Raw genomic sequence first — 17,304 nt, 5'->3', positions numbered from 1 at the left:
CTCAAGCTACTCATAGGAATAAATAATGTGCAGTAGGGTTCACAAAAACACCAGGCCTTGTAAATAAGGGATTACAGATTCTTTGTTTTATAATTTCAGAAACAGTGGCTCTTTTACTTAACATTACACACAGATTTTACATTTTATTTTTTACACCATGTCCAATACTTGGTGATATCTCTCTACATTCTAAACTCTACCTTTCAAACCCTATATTAAAAAAGCACCTCTACAAACAGCTTTTTGCTCAGTAACCCTTGTATAAAATACATTTACCAACAGTAGTGCACTTAATGACACTTCTTAACAAAGTTCATAAAGTATATTTCTAATTACCTGTGCTTAGAACAGTTTCTTACATGCAGCTGAATACAACAGTCTGTCTCAGTTCCAAATTCATTTACTTCAGTTCAGCAAAACTCCAACAGGCGTCCTTATCCTCAAAATCACCAAGAACAATATGAAATATCTCTGGTTCAGCACCCAATCACATCACAGTTTTTCTTCAACCAAGTTTTAAAAATAGTAACTATTGGTTGAGCCTTGGCCCTTTTTTTTTACTTCCCCATACGATCTCACAAGAGTCTCGCAAAATCAGACCTTTTTTGGAAAATAGGAATTAACCATCTACTCATCAAAGTACTTATCTCTTACACACTTCTTCTCAAAAACAATGACCTCAATATGCATTCCTACTAATGGAGTGTATTCAGAACTCATTTACCCCCATTTACTGTTCACAATCCCGCAAGACTTCCACCAGATCATTGAAATTCATCAAAAACAATATACATTTATCCCACAGACACCTACTCTCTAAATCTCAGGGGACAGAATGTATTTCTGCTGCTCTCTTATATAGCTTTTCTACTTCATTTCCACAACACCTCCAATTTTTCTCAGTAGAAAACAATGCCAATCAGATCACTCGCTCTTGTGAGACTCACAGGAGCCTCTCACTCCTGGGAAAGTGTGAAGGCTCACGGGAAAACTGGGCCTATCGACCAATCACAGGGCTCCATTTTTGATTTTGCACTCTTTCGGAACACCAGCGGGACTCTTGTGAGCCCAAGTGGCAAAATAGTCAATTATGTTTGACCCTTCATATCTCAAAAACTACTGAATGGATTTGCATCAAAAAACACAATCCGTGGGCTAGGAGCTAGCTTCCTGCTGATTTCGTCCTAAATCCGTTCAGCAGTATTTTTTAAAACCTGTTTTAAAGAAGTCTATGGAAAATGCATGGAGGTTTTATGTTTTGTGGCCCCTCTTTTTTCTTGACCCCCACTTGATGGATCATAGAAGTAGTCATCTTTGGCAATGACATCTCTATCCAGAAACAGACCTGGTGACCTGCTATCTCGCACCCACTCCCAACCCTACCAATCATGCAAAAAAACTCAGAATATTGGTTCATGAACAGCTCTACATAACGAGTTAGGTGAACACTGTTTCTGCCTCCTGCTTACACACCTGAAGATGTTGAAGTAGGTCTTCAAGTCAATTCCTCTCAATACCCGCAGAACTGTTACCCAGGCCCTCATCATCAGCAAGCTCGATTAAGGAAATACACTATACACAGAAATCAATGCATTACCAAGCAGGAGAGTCTAGATCTCACAGAGGTAAGCAGCCAGACTCACACTGAGACTCCCAACCCACTCCTCCATCGCCCAACACCTCAAGCACATCCACTGGCTCCCCACCCACAAATGGGTTCTTTTCAAACTCTTCACGCATGCATACAAAGCTTCCCACAACATCGATCCCACCTACCTCAACAATTGCATTCACTTCCACAAACTTACCAGGCACGTCCACTCTGCTGTGGATGAATAATATTGTGGAAAGAAATATCGACTCACAAAAATATCTTCAGAATTATATTGTTTGCAAAAATATTGCCATCCCAAACTTAGGAGCTGATTACGATGTTGGGCAGAAAGCCTCCTCCTGACAGTCGGAATCTCCTAGACCTTGTCGGAACCCTTCCAACCGACTCGGTCGGTTTACAATCCAACCGACCGATTATGATGTTCGAGGTCGATTTGTAAACCGCAAGGTCTTTCTGAATTGGTTCCGACCGGCTCTCGTAGAATTTGTGTTGGTCGGAGCCACATCGTACAGCTCTACGGACTGCATTTCTGACCAAGCGATTGTAATGTCGGTTTCCAACAACATTTCTGAGTCGGCCTGTACGATATGAAAAGGCTGTCCAAAAGTGACTTTTGGGCCCCTTGCAGGGCCCCCTTCATCCTGTGGCCTCCGGTTGAGGGTTGAGGGGGTACCTAAACTGTAAAACTGTAAAACAGGGTGCAGAGTTTTCCTCACACCCTTATTTCCCCATAGGAGCCTGTGTTGTCGGGCGGAACACAGGCTCCCATAGGAGTCAATGGGAATCCGACCAAACATTGTTTGGTCGCATTGTAATCGGTCAGGAGGAACCGCAAACCGCGAGTTGGTCGGTCCTGATTCCAAGTCAGTGTGGGGAGGAGGAAACTCTGACCGACATCAGAATCAGCCCCTTAATGATGAAAAATGCATAGGGGCTGATATACAACTACCCTGCGCCACCAGTATATCACTTTTTGTGACGTTCTGGAGGCGCATTTCACTTGTCCATATTTACAAGGAGAGGAAAAGCCACCCTGCGTGATTTTGACTCCTTCACACACAGCACTCTGCGTGGAAGGGGCGCTCCATGGGTGTTGGTGTGGGTGCTCCCACGCAACACCCATGGAAAAAGACAGATTTACAGATTTACGAGCAATCGTAAATCTGGAAATGCGTGTCAAAGCTGCGCCTCCCCAGAAGAGGCATAGCAAGGCGCAACGAGGAGAAATGTTTTCATTTCTCCTCGTTTTTTTCTCTTTCAAAGCTTGCTGCATTTTCCAGCACGCATTGAAAGAGGAAAATGCCTGCAGTGATTGTTTTTGAGCAGGAAGGTGCCCCTTCCTGCACAAAATGCTATCTCCCATGGCGCAGGCATCCTTGCACCATGGTGCAAGGGTGCCTGCGCCGGCGCATGGCTTCAGTTTGTGCACCAGCGCAGGGAAGAGCACAGGAATACGACATATTATTGTAAATATGATGCATTCCTGTGCTTTGCAAGTGCAGCAGCGTGGCGCAGCCAAAGGGTTTGTGGTGCCGTGCTGCGGCACGTCCTTGTAGATCTGCCCCATAGTTTGATGACAAAAATATTACCGAACAAAATATCTGTTTGAAACAATATTTAAATCACAAAAATAAAAAAATATTGTGGCCTTCAAATAAATGTAAAGAATAACAAAAATATCAAAATGCACAATATTGATGACAATAAAATTGCTAAAAATTAGCAAAACATACTAAATTAACATAAAAACTATGTTTTAAACACCAGATCAAATATAAATCAAGTTAAAATAATTATATATATCAACAAGATTTATTAGTATATCAAACTAAACATTGAACACATATTTAAATAATATAAACGTAATATAATAATCAATTTAAACTTTAAAATATGACATTAAACAGTATAAATACATTCATAATAACACACAACACAAACATACATTCAGATGGAAATAAACACCAATTATCTTCCACCAAAAAAGGCAATAACTGAAAAACTAACCACAAATATCAACATAAAAAGAACAGAAAAGTGCACTAGTTCTTACAGAAGAAATAAAAAACCTCCAAGAGAACAACACTCTGCCGGATTCCCAAAACAACAAACAGCAAGGAGGAAAGCTGCAAAAAAATACCACCTACCTTAACAAGTAAGTTAAAACATTTAAATTAACTCAATGCAACTTAATTCGAAAACATAAATGTATAAATCATTGTTTTAAGTATTTGTTTTTATTTCTCAATCAATCTCTACAAACGGAGGGCTTCATTACGATGTCAGGCTGCAAATAATCTATTTAGATAAACTATGGAGGGATGGGTGGAAATAAGGATTGGAAGGCTTGCCTGATTTGCTAAAGACGACTTTATTAGCAAACCCAAGTAAATGTAAAACTAAAGAACAGTTCGAATGGAGGTTCCAGAAGAGAATAAGACAATCTTTGTAAGTTGTCTGGGGGCACAGGGGGCAGAGGGGTTCGATTCAGTGTGAAGCCTGGGAAGCCAAGTTGAATTTCTGGTAACAGTTTTCTGTGTTTTTCTGATCCCAGGTTCAGCTAGACTGTACCACCGGTATCCTCGAAAAAGAAAAGAATGCCTGGTAGGTAAAGCAAATAATGTTCTTAAAGTCTTACTTACTAATCCCATCCGGGTGGAAGAAGTACATCATGTTGTCCTTCAAGCCCTCTTTATACCATTCATTTATCGTTCTGGGTAGTGTAGCAAACAAATCTCTTCACCATGAATCATCCCTGGTTTCTCCTCTATATGACCCTTACTCTCAGGGTTGTCACCATATAACTTTGGTTCAACTTAATTCTTTTTGCAGCTTCTTATTCTCCCTCACCCGGGTTTATCTCCTTTCGATTGTATCAGGTACAATAGAATTCCACTCTGCGCTCCCTTTTGACAGTGAATCCTAGTAAAAGCAACACATATTGGTTAAGGAAAAGGAACTCCTCAGCAAACAAAAGTAAAGTCAGTATGTAGGTGCTTCTCACTCCCTGTTATCCATTTAGCAATGAGTTCCCGGGCCCACCTGGACTGTGGCGGGTGAATTTGCTTCCACCTCCTCTCCACTCACCTCCTCTCCACTCTCCTTGTCATCTGCTTCTTGTGGGTAAGTGGAGTCTTTGGGCATGTCCTTTCCTTCTCAACTCCTTGCTGGGCAGTGTCCATCTTTACTTTCTAGGTCAGTGGTCCTTTCAGTTGCAGCTGCCGTGGGACCGATGCCCTCAATACTAGGTAAGTGCATTATCTCCCTTATGACCCCATCACACTAACCCAATGTAAAACATAAATGATGGACCACACTTTCAAAATGTGCCCTAGACTATTCACACAGGGGTAAGCCATACATGCTGATTGTCAAAACACTACCATACCCTTCATTTATGCACCGATGCAAAGGCGTTTTTACTACAAATTATTAATTTATATCAAAATAAAAACTAACAACAACTGCCAATATAAAATGACAGCAGACTTTGAGCCTGCAATGAGGCACTGCAATGGGAACTCAATAAACAGTTCCTGCCAAGCCAGGAGGACCTGGCTTGGCAGTTCGGACTGGACTGTTCCCATGAGGCACAGGGTCAAGACTGATTTGCATATGGCCAGGTCTAAACCGGGGAGGCATGGTGAGTAAAAGAATAATGGATTTTACCCAGATGTCTTGACTAGGGGTGAATGTTTTGATTTGTTCTGCATTCCGTCCATCAATTGTGTGTCTTTTGCTTCCTCGCCCTAAGTGCGCCGGGTATGCCCAGACGTGGGTCTCGGGCTCACTGTGCCACTGGAATCAAGCTATCCTGGCTGATGAGGGGTGAAACCCCGAAACCGGTCCTAGGATGCTTGTTTCCGGTCCAGGGAGGACCTGGCTTGGCAGTTTGGGCTGGACTGTTCCCATGAGGCACAGGGTCAAGACTGATTTGCATATGGCCAGGTATAAACTAGGGTGGCATGGTGAGCAAAAGAATGATGAATTTAACCCAGATCTCTTGACTGGGGGTGAATGTTTTGAATTGTTCTATATTCCGTCCATAAATTGTGTGTCTTTTGCTTCCTTGCCCTAAGTGCGCCGGGTATGCCCATATGTGGGTCCAGGGCTCACCGTGCCACTGGAATCAAGCTAGCCTGGCTGATGAGGGGTGAAACCCCGAAACCGGTCCTACGATGCTTGTTTCTGGTCCAGGGAGGACCTAGGTTAGCAGTTCGGGCTGGACTGTTTCCATGAGGCACAGGGTCAAGACTGATTTGCATATGGCCAGGTCTAAACTAGGGTGGCATGGTGAGCAAAAGAATGATGGATTTGACCCAGATCTCTTGATTGGGGGTGAATGTTTTGATTTGTTCTACATTCCGTCCATCAATTGGGTGTCTTTTGCTTCCTTGCCCTAAGTGCGCCGGGTATGCCCAGAAGTGGGTCCCGGGCTCACTGTGCCACTGGAATCAAGCTATCCTGGCTGATGAGTGGTAAAACCTTTAAACCGGTCTAGGACGCTTGTTTCCGGTCCAGGGAGGACCTGGCTTGGCAGATCGGGCTAGACTGTTCCCATGAGGCGCAGGGTCAAGACTGATTTGCATATGGCCAGGTCGAAACTGGGGTGGCATTGTGAGCAAAAGAATGATGGATTTAACCCAGATCTCTTGACTGGGGGTGAATGTTTTGATTTGTTCTGCATTCTGTCCATCAATTGTGTGTTTTTTGCATGCCTCCCCATTCACATGGGTAACAGGGGACCCTGTAAGGCCCCCTCCTTGCCAGAACTGTCAGCTTTTTCATGGAGTAAAGACATCCATGAAACTTGTAATATGCATGGCGGTGCTGCAGTGCCACTGCCAGAATATTGTTGAGCCCCTGACTGCCATGCCACCGCCATGGCAGTTGCAGCTGTGCAATGGCGGTCCGACCACCAAAGTTGTAATTTGGTAGTTGGACCGCCTGTCCGGCAACGGCTGGATCATCCCCACTGCGCCCCCGCGAATCTGGCAGTCCTCAGAATGCCAGATTTGTAATTGGGTCCTTAATATATACCCATATAAATCCATACAAGGTGGTGGGCGGAATTTGCGAAATCCACTTTCACAAATTATCACGAAAATGTTAAAAATTATCGCAAGCGCGCGGAAATATCGCGAAGATGCGGAAGTTTTTTTCCTGCATGTTCGCGAGATTTTCTGCATGGTTGCGGCTCGCCAACTTACCCATGCGGTTGCTCGCGGGCGCGGCCATCTTGTTTTCAGTTGTCTCGCGGTGCATGATCGCGAGAAGAAAGACGTGATCGTGCGACGCATGACGTCACTGCGGGCGCGAACTGTCGCGAGACAGCGCAAATGGCTAAAAACAATACAACATCTCATGGAGAACGCGACCGGATCAAGAAAACTTGTCGGCGAACGCAGGGATTCAGGTAAGGCGATCGCGCGCGCGCGAAAATGTATTATTTTACAGCGCGAGCAAGAACCAAATTATCACAAAGCTGCGGAATGCGGAAATTTTGACATTTTCGCGCTTTCCACGGAATGCAAAAATGTCAAATTATCGCAATTTCCGCGAACGGAACGAAATTTTAGCCCAGGCCTAGCTAGCTATTACCACTTTAACCAAAGCATTTTGAGGCATCTCCAAAAATCTGTACTAAATGCGAATATGTACCAAACAGCCAGTTTGCCATAGAAATAAAAAAAAAAAAATCGCCAGCATGTCCCTGAAACACAGGTAAATAACTACTCCAACACACTTATAGAAACCCCATTTTACCAACAAAATGAACACAAATTGAGTCCCCCAATGGACAGTTTCAAAGACACTTGGATTGGCAGACTTCACTGCTCCGGACACAGACGCCATTCCAAATTCCAAATACAATGGAAGAATGTCTACAAAAGCACCATGGTTCAACAAAGCAGTAGAAGGATGGCACAATGCCTTTTAAGCAACACTAGGAAAAACCCAACCAACACAATGCCTTTTAAGCAACATTAGGAAAAATCCAACCAACACATTACAAATTCATAGAACCATGCTACCAACTAAGAATAGAGCAATCAGTATACAACATTAAACCTAAAATAAGTAACCAAACCACTAAAATGTATGAAAAGCTACAATGTGGAGTGAGAATCTTTAGTAATCAAAATGAGAAAACTACTTAGAGTACAGAGTAATCCCTGTTATAAATCAGCCAAATACCTACCTGATAACCAGTAAAGCTCACCAACAAAAAGCCTCACTATAGGGTAGCTATTTCAAATAACTATTAAACAATTTATTTTTAAAAACCAGCCACAAATATAGTAATAAAATAGAAAAGAATACTGATAAATTAAAATGTATTATTTTAGTACTTGATTAGAAATCTACTCATCAACAATCACAATATTATAATTAAACACAACTTAAAAATCAATCATATCACACAGATAGAAAATACATATTTGAGTGCAATATATATGCATAATAAAAAGAATTTACCACCTTACAATAAATAGAAATTCATCCAGGTCCATCTCTTAAAAATGTAATCAATAAAACTGTAAAAAAAAAATGTTAAGTCTAAACTAATCCACAAAGTATTTTGTAATCATCAGGAACCATAACCCCCAACCCCTCAAAAACATAAGAACTGCTCCAAGAAACTTTAAAATGTAAAGGAGATTTAAAAAATGTTGTTAGTTTGCAATAATCCAAAATAATTTACTTTAAAAACAAAATGCATTAAATCAGTTCCCCTCAATGCTCTCCAATCTGGCGTTAAACATAACATACCCACCCTAAAAAGACAAAACTCCCAAATACAACATAAATATAACATTGGAGTTATACAAACACAAGAAGTAATATCAGAATGTCTACTGTTACAGTACAGTAGTTCATAACTATAACCAGGCCTAACACATAACACTACAATAAAAGTAACACAAACTACCACAAAGCAACTTAAAAAAAACTAAGACTATAGCCCACACTAACTACATCTACCCATATGATCCCTACCGTTAACCCTAAAGAAAAACCAAAAAAAGGTATTTTCTTGACCATCGAACATGGTAGGTAACCGCAACTCCCACAAGATCTGACTCAAAATGACAGTAATAGACTACAAAATACAGGTAGTGGTAAAAAATGATGCCAGCTAAATGGAAATAAAAAAGACCTTCCTCCTTTAGAAAACAATAGAAATATAACTCAAAAAATATTAATAAATATAGCAATATTATATTAAATATTATAAAAATATACACAGAAATATCTACCAAAATATTAGCAAAATATAAATGAATATCTAAAGTATAATTTATATAGTACTGTAAAAACATAACTTAATATAATATAGCACAATTTAATATATACCAAAAGTGTATATTAAAGTCTGCCCAACATCGTAATCAGCCCCATAGTAGTTTAAAATGAAATAATAATTAAAATGTAGTTACAATTTAACAGTCTATTTTGTATAAATTAAATATACAAATTCATGCACTGTAGTCAATCCATGAAGTATTTACTTAGCCTTCATTAACCTGAGATCGGCATTCGATTATGTAAATTGTTCAAGGCTTTGGGACATTATGTCTGGCATTGGGGTGAAGGCTAAAATTGTTAGCTTTTTAAAACTGTTACTTAAGAAGGTAACTGCAAGTGGTATGGCTTTAAGGGTGAGACAACAGTAGCATTTCATTTAACCAGGGAAGTGTGGTAGGGCTGAGGGCTGGCACCCTTTATATTTCCACTTTATATAAATGGCTTGGAAAGACATGTAGGAATCCCTTGCGAGTTGGGTATCGTCCAGTTTCCGTGCTACAATTTATGTGGATGATGCTGTGCTTCTCACCAGGATGACATTTGGACTTCAGTAATTGCTCGATCAATTTACAATTTCTATGACAGATCTAGAGCAAGCAGTGAATCAATATAATGGTTTATGACCTTAGGAGTAACAGAAACAAGCCTTTTGTATGTAACCGGACTAAAATTACCCCGTCTCAACCTTTCCATATTTGGGGGTCTATTTGATGACATTTGCACCTGGAAGCTGTAAGAATGTATTACTGCAGTAACCTTTGTTTGAATTATGGAGACACATTTTAGGATTTAAACTAGGCCTGGGAGAAGTTTGCAGAGTTCCGCACAATGTTAGATGGAATGCAGTGCGTTAGGTTGCGCTGTTCATGCTGCTTTTAGCGCCAGGTGTTTGTCCCATGCTAGAAATTCAGCGTGAATGGCACCATGCACAGCACAAGTGTGCGCTCCTTCTTTCTGCTGTTCGAGAAGAGGTTTTTCAAAGTGACCCGTGGTGACCATCTATGACTGCCCGTGTTGAGAAATCTTGCTGGGAGGCAGCCCAGTATTGGATTTTCCTTGCTCACGCTCGCCAACCTAATGTTGGTGAGCTAGGGCACGGAGCAAGGAATGCAGAAAACTCTGCAAACTCGGCGAACAGAGTGGAGTTCACCACACAGGCCTTATTTAAACCTCTTAAAGAACTAGTGGAAGTTTATAAACTAAAATGCTTCTCAATTGCAACAAATGTTTCTGGGCTTTGGGGAATTAAAGACTACATGACAGCTCAGATAACAAATAATAGGTGCCTCAGAAGACAATTGGCAGTTTCCCAGAGAACTCCTACTCACATATGACATGCAGAATTAGTACTTGATTATGTTTCAGATCATATTAAACTTCGCCCTCTTTTTTTCTAGCTGTCCATCTGGGCGAAGCTAGAAAGTAGCTTCAATCACAGGGTATAGCTGAAATTGTATGAAACTTGACAAGGTGTTGAAGATTCCTTGGCTGTTTTACATAAAAATGTTACGCAACTGCATGGGCATACCAGAACTATACATTAACTCGGAGATCATTTTACCTTCGAATAAATGAACATTAGAGCTACTTTCTTGGTCAGGAGACAGTACAATAGGGATAGTTCTAAAAGTGTTAAATGGGCGTGGCCAAGATGGCGGGGTGAGCGGACGCTTCCTCCCGTAGCTCCTCCGGCCCGGCCGAGCTTGAGCCCTTTTCTTATGCTTTTCTCCCCCCGCTGAGGCTCAGCGTGTGAGAGGAGCATGGCGGAGCACCTGGTGCGCACATTGTTGCCGCTTTGGTTCGGATCGCCCCGGGGGAAGTCCCCAAAAAGTCCGATCGAGTTCGAGGAGCGACGGAGACCTGGGAGGCGGAGCGCATCGGAGTGCTGTCCGTGCGCCTCGGCTGGGCCTAGTGCTGAAAGTTGCGATCTGGAGGGAATCTGGCCCGACGCTCGACGGAGGGTGAAGGAGCCCTGCGGGAGGGGACCCGACGGTGCGGAAGACCTAGGACGGGCGCTTTGGCACTCAGACTTGTGTCGGCGACACTTCGCACTGCGGGGCCCCTGTCCCTTGACCGAAGTACGGCGGACTTTCTGTTGGGGTCGGCCCGTCTGGGCCCCTGCGTGTGACAGACTGAAACCGGTGGCGGAACCTCTTTGATTGCTGTGCGTTTTGGGGGCCCCGGTGGTGTCGCCGGGCCTGGTCGTTCTGCCCTGCCCCGCCCTGCCGCCATCTTGTCCCCGAGGGATCAGTGGTGTTGGCCTTCACTGGAGCCCTTGCTGGTGGATGTATGTGACCGCCGCTGCTGCCGGGCTGACTTTCTGGGGGATGTGCTGATGAGGAGCCCCCCACTGTAGCTTCCATTGCTGTCTCGGATGGGCACCCGCGGCTGGCGGTGACCGGACTGGACCGCCATTTTGTCACCTGTGATGCAGCGACTCTGCTTGTGGGGGGACACCCACGTCGAGCGCTTGCCAGCAGTTGGGCATCCCTGGGGCGGCTGGACCTGTGCCCGACCGCAGTGTTTGCGATGTCTGGAAGAGGCGGCTCGAAGAAGGGGGACCGCACCCTGCCGGACATGCTTGGCAGGGCCCAGCAACTGCGGGACAGAACACAGCCTTCGCCGGGGTCCTCCCGGGCCTCGGCGGATGTGACTGGGGGGGAGCCACCCGTCACGAGGACCTTTATGGAGGAACTGTTTAGCTCCCTCAGGGAGGACTTCCAGACACTGAAGCGGGAGGTGGCCAGCGAGGTCCGGGAAGTGCGCAGGGAAGTGGAGGGCCTTGGCGAGCGAGTTGAAACGGTGGAGACGGAGGCCCAACGCCGGGAGGAGGAGATAGTCCATCTTCAACAGGACGTTCTCCGCCTCCGGGAGCAGTGTGTTGAGCTCCAGGCCCACTCTGAGGACCTTGAGAACAGATCACGGAGGAACAACATTCGTGTGCGGGGTGTGCCGCCTGCAGACGAGGGGTCCGATCTGGGGGGCTACCTGCGGGACCTGTTCCGAGAGATACTGGGGGAAGCTGCGGACTTCCCCATTAGCATTGATAGGGCACATAGGGTTGGCCGGCAGCGCCAGTCATCGGCACCTCCACCGGACATTTTGGCCTTCCTGCCCGACTTCCCGCTGAAGGAACGCATCATGACTGAGGCCCGCAGGAAACAGCCCCTGACTTTCCGGGAGCGGCTGGTGGCGCTTTACCAGGACCTCTCCGCCATCACGCTGCAGAAACGCAGGTCCTTCAGGATTGCCACTGACTTTTTGCGCGAACACGAGACTCCGTACTCTTGGGGACATCCCTTCCGCCTGATCTTCCGGTGGAATGGGGTGCTACACCAGCTACGCTCCTTGCAGGACATTTGTGGAGTCCTGGGGCTTACGGCGGCGGAGGAGGAAGGAGCTACACCGTCGTGGAGGCCCTCGGAGAGACGGAGCCGGCGGAGGTCGACGAGGCGACGATCAGCGGCCAGCGCAGGGCGTCCTGATTCCCCTACCATCAGGGCGGACATGGCCGATGCTTTGAGGGCGGCGGCCAGGGACTCGGCCGGCTCCACCGGCGTGGCCTTGACGGCCTAACACTCACTCCGGGGGGAGATGCCTTTAGCTTCTTTGACTGCTGGGTACGGGGCGGGGGGGGTCGGGGGGGAGCGGATGGAGGTGAGTGGCTGGACGTCCACTTCGTTCTTTTCTACGGACTTGCCCGTTTTGGGGCTTGACTGGGACAATGGGGTGTTTGAGTTTGCGTTTGGCTAGTTGCCAGGGTTGTGTTTTGGGTGGGTGTAGGGGTTGTTCTGGGGTTGGGGAGGTCCCGTCCGATGTTGTCCATGCCCACGCTTGGTCTGTTTTGGCTTGTCCCGCGCGGCTGCCCCGCGCGCCCTACCCGCTGATCCCCTGCCCATTGCACGGCGTTCCCGATCCCCGAGAGGAATGTCGGCCCTAAAGGTAGTGACCCTTAATGTTCAGGGTCTGAATAACCCCGTGAAGCGCAGAGCGATCTTATCTTTGCTGGAGGGGACGCAGGCGGACATTTGCCTTTTGCAGGAGACTCACTTATTGTCCCGGGATTGCCATAGGCTGCACTCTGCTAAGTTCCCTACCCAGTTCTTCTCCTCGGCAGCGAACAAGACGGCGGGGGTAGCCATTCTTCTAGCGAGCTCCTTTAGGGGGGAGGTTTTGTATAAGTGTGCTGAACAGAAGGGGAGGCTTCTGGCGTATCGCATGCGCTTAGGAGGCATAGCGTTTACGGTCGGCTCCGTTTATAGCCCAAACGACCACCAAGAACGTTTCCTAGACTCCGTGTTGGTGGATGTCACTGCTTCTCCCGACCGCCACGCCCTTTTGGGGGGAGACCTTAATATTGTCTTCTATTCTGTGATGGACAGATCGGCGCAGCGCTTCCCGCAGACGGGGGAACTGTCCCAGGCTGTGAAGGCCCGGATTGCGGAAATGGATTTACACGACCTTTGGCGCTCCATGCACCCCACGGATAGGGACTACTCTTACTTTTCACACGCACACCGCACCTACTCACGTCTGGACTACCTTCTGGTGAGTGGACCGATGCGTGCCGCTGCCACGGCGGCGGACATCGGGGTCCTGACCCTGTCTGACCATTCACCAGTCACCGGCGTTTTCCAGTGGCCGGCGGCCTCCCCCTCTCGGGGGGTGTGGCGCCTCCGGGATACCCTTTTACACAAAAAGTCTGTAGTGCAGCGCATTGGAGAGGTCATACAGGACTACCTAACTCACAATAGCAACACCGACACTTCGCAGGCGACACAGTGGGCGGCATTGAAGGCAGTCCTCCGGGGGGAATTTATCTCTATCTCCGCAGCCGAAAATAGGGAGCGGCAACGGAAGAGGGACGAGCTGACCGTTCAGGTCCGGGAGCTTGAGCAGGTCCACCGCCGCACGGGGGCGCCAAGGGTGTGGAGGCAGTTGAAGGCTGCGAGGAAGCTCCTGTCGGCACTGGATCTTGATAGGGCGGAGTATGCCGCCCTGCGCTTGAAACATGACTTCTACACTGGGGGGGACAAATGTGGCAAGCTCCTAGCACACCGGCTCCGGGTCACGCAGCAGCGTGGCGTCGTGAAGGAACTGGTGGGCACGGACGGGGTGGCCGTCTCCGGGGACGCAGAGGTAGCGGAATCTTTCCGTGGCTTCTACGAGGCGCTGTATGCTGAGGAGCCCTCCTCGCCACGGGATGCCACAGGCTACTTGGAGTCGGTGACCCTTCCGGTGCTGGATCCGGTTCAGGCGGACCACCTGGAGCGGGATATCCATGTTGAGGAAGTGATTTCCGCTATCGCGCGGCTGAAGCATGGTAAGGCCCCGGGCCCGGACGGGTACACGTCTTTGTTTTACAAGACTTTTTGCACGGCGGTGGCCCCTGTCCTTACTCGGCTATTTAATTCCTTTTCCGAACCGGGAGCCATCCCACCGGATCTCCTGAGGGCGACGGTCGCGGTAATCCCGAAACCTGGGAAGGACCGGGCCCTCTGCGGTTCGTATCGACCCATCTCGCTTTTAAATGTCGACCTCAAGTTGTATACAGGGATTCTAGCGTCCCGGCTGGGTCCGCACCTCCCCGGATTGGTGGAGGCGGACCAGGCTGGCTTTGTACCCGGCAGACAGACGGTTGACAATACCAAGCGGGTGACGCATGTTCTGGAGAAGGCCTCGCGGATCCTGGGGGAGCGGATGTTGCTGTCCGTTGATGCGGAGAAGGCCTTCGACAGAGTTCACTGGCCGTATCTCGAGCTGGTTCTCAAGAAATTGGGAATCGGGGATAAGTTCCGCACCATGGTATTCAACTGTTATAAGCATCCTTCAGCGTCGGTACGGGTCAACGGGTGTAGCTCCGGCGGATTTGCCATCGAACGCGGCACGAGGCAGGGCTGCCCCCTCTCGCCGCTCTTGTTTGCCCTCTACATGGAGCCGTTTGCTCAGAGGATTCGCGATAACCCGGACGCTATTGGGGTCCGGATGGGCCAGTATGTCCACACTGTCAGTCTCTACGCGGACGATGTCCTGTTGACCTTGGACGACCCTAGGAGGTCGCTGCCTGCTTGCCTCCGGGAACTGGACGCCTTTGCCTGTGCGGCCGGCTTCAAAATGAATATGAGCAAGTCAGTGGCGTTAGACGTGTCCCTGGCTGCGGACACCAGGAGGGACCTTCAGCGACTCTTCCCCATGCAGTGGTCCTCGTCCACGGTGCCATACCTGGGGATTCTGCTGGCGCCCACATTGCCAGAGATGGTTACGGCCAATTATGCCTCCCTCAGCAGGAAGATCAAGGAGGAGCTTGGTCGCTGGAGCAAGGGCCTACTGTCCTGGTTGGGGCGAATCGCGGCGGTTAAGATGACGGTGTTGCCCCAGATACTGTATCTTTTCCGGGCCCTCCCTCTCCAGCCCCCGGTGGGCTGGATACGACAAATGCAGGCTGACATCTCCCGCTTTGTGTGGCAGGGCCGCAAGCCACGAATGAAGAGGGTCCTCTCCACGCTTGCTCCGGAGGCGGGGGGGTCTCGGTATTCCGGACCTCCGTAAGTACTTTCAGGCGGCACAGCTGCGTTATCTGGTGGAGTGGAGCAGGTGGGAGTCCGACAAACACTGGCTCTTTCAAGACCAGGCAGTGGCGGGCCGCACCTTACAAGAGGTTCCATTCTTGCGCCGTGCGCATCGCCCCCCTAACCTTTACGCTTCTTTCGTTAAGCGGGTCCCCCTGCGGGTGTGGGATGCAGTCTGTGAGGCTCGGGGCCTCACCACCTTCCCTTCGCCGTTCACACCCATAGTGGGCAACCCGGACTTTTCCCCAGGGATGGAGCCGGGAGTTTTCTCCCATTGGGTGCAGGCGGGCTGTAGGGCGCTCTTCCAGGTCTATGGCCCGGAGGGATTGATTCCTTTTCAGCAACTCCGCCAGGAGTTCGGCCTGACGGAGCTGGACAGATTGCGCTACATGCAGGTTCGGCATTGGGCCCTCCAGCCCCAAGTGCGTGACACCGCTGCTCGTCAAATTACACCGTATGAGAGGTGGCTGGCCACCCGGACCTCCGACGCTAAGCTAATTACCGATCTGTACAAGTACCTACAACCCCCGCCGTTTCACTATTACAACCCGGGGAGGGAGCGCTGGCACAGGGAATTGGGTAGGACACTCAGCCACAAGGAATGGGACAAAATTGCGTATCGGGCGCGGCACTCTGCGTATCACACGGGCCTTACGGAGACCTTTACCAAGGTGTCCACTTATTGGTACTACACCCCGGAGAGACTGTATGAAATGCATAAACACACTGATAAGGGGTGCTGGCGGGGCTGCGGGCAGGAGGGTACCCTCTCACACATTCTTTGGGATTGCCCCGTGCTGACCGCTTACTGGAAGGAAGTTTTGGACGAGGTGGATAAGCACTTTGGGATAGAGCTGCCGCGCTTCCTGGCGTATGTCCTGCTGGGCCTCCCCAATGACCTAATGTACCCACTGAAGTCCCGCAGGGGCAGGCAGATCGCGATTGCGCTGGGGTCTGCGGTCCAGAACATCCTTATCCACTGGCGCACCACCACTGTCCCCTCCATCACGGGCTAGTTGCATAGGCTTTGGCATGTGCTGGGAATGGAGAAGCTGTCGCTTACGGTGGCGGGGGAGATAGACCAATTTGAAGAGCTGTGGCAACCCTTTCTAGCGCTGCTGTCCACCGAATTCCGGGAGCTCACCTGCCCGAGGTATCTTAGGCTTCTCAGGTTGACGCCGCCGGTGATCCCGGCGGACTAGATCACATGTGAGACGGGGCCCTCGGGGGGGGGGTGCGGGGCTTTTTGGTGAGGACTAATCTGGCGCGGGACCATAGGACGGGGGGGGTGGGATATTGTTTTTTCTTTCTTCCTTTCTTTACTGGGGGGCTGGGGGATGGGGGGGGGGTGGATTGTGCCTCGTTGAGTTGATGCTGCTTTCATTGCTCAGATTTGGGGTGTTGGATATGCACGCAGGGATTCCACAGATTGCATTTCTAGCCTTTCATTTACTGTGCTTTTCCCCTGGCCCATCGAGCTATCCATCGCCAACCCTCTTGAGTTGCACCCTTTTTCTTTGATTGTATTATATGTACCCTAACCTCCTATCCCCCTCCCCCATGGTTTGTTTTGTTTCAATAAAAACGTTTTAAACATAAAAGTGTTAAATGCATGGTATTGCACCCTTTTTTTGTTTTGTAGTTTTATATAGCATGTACTCAACCCGAAGTATTGGAGTGCTTTCTATGAGCACCAGTTACATTACCCAAGGACACATTCGTTTTTGGTTGGCATGCGAGATTAAGTAATTTGCCCAGAATCACAGGATGTTTTTTTTTTTTTTTTTTTTTTTTGAAACCGTTTATTGC

Source organism: Triturus cristatus, chromosome 4_1 (assembly GCF_964204655.1).
Source record: "Triturus cristatus chromosome 4_1, aTriCri1.1, whole genome shotgun sequence".
Lineage (NCBI taxonomy): Eukaryota > Metazoa > Chordata > Amphibia > Caudata > Salamandridae > Triturus > Triturus cristatus.
Note: the sequence above shows the minus strand (reverse complement) of the source record.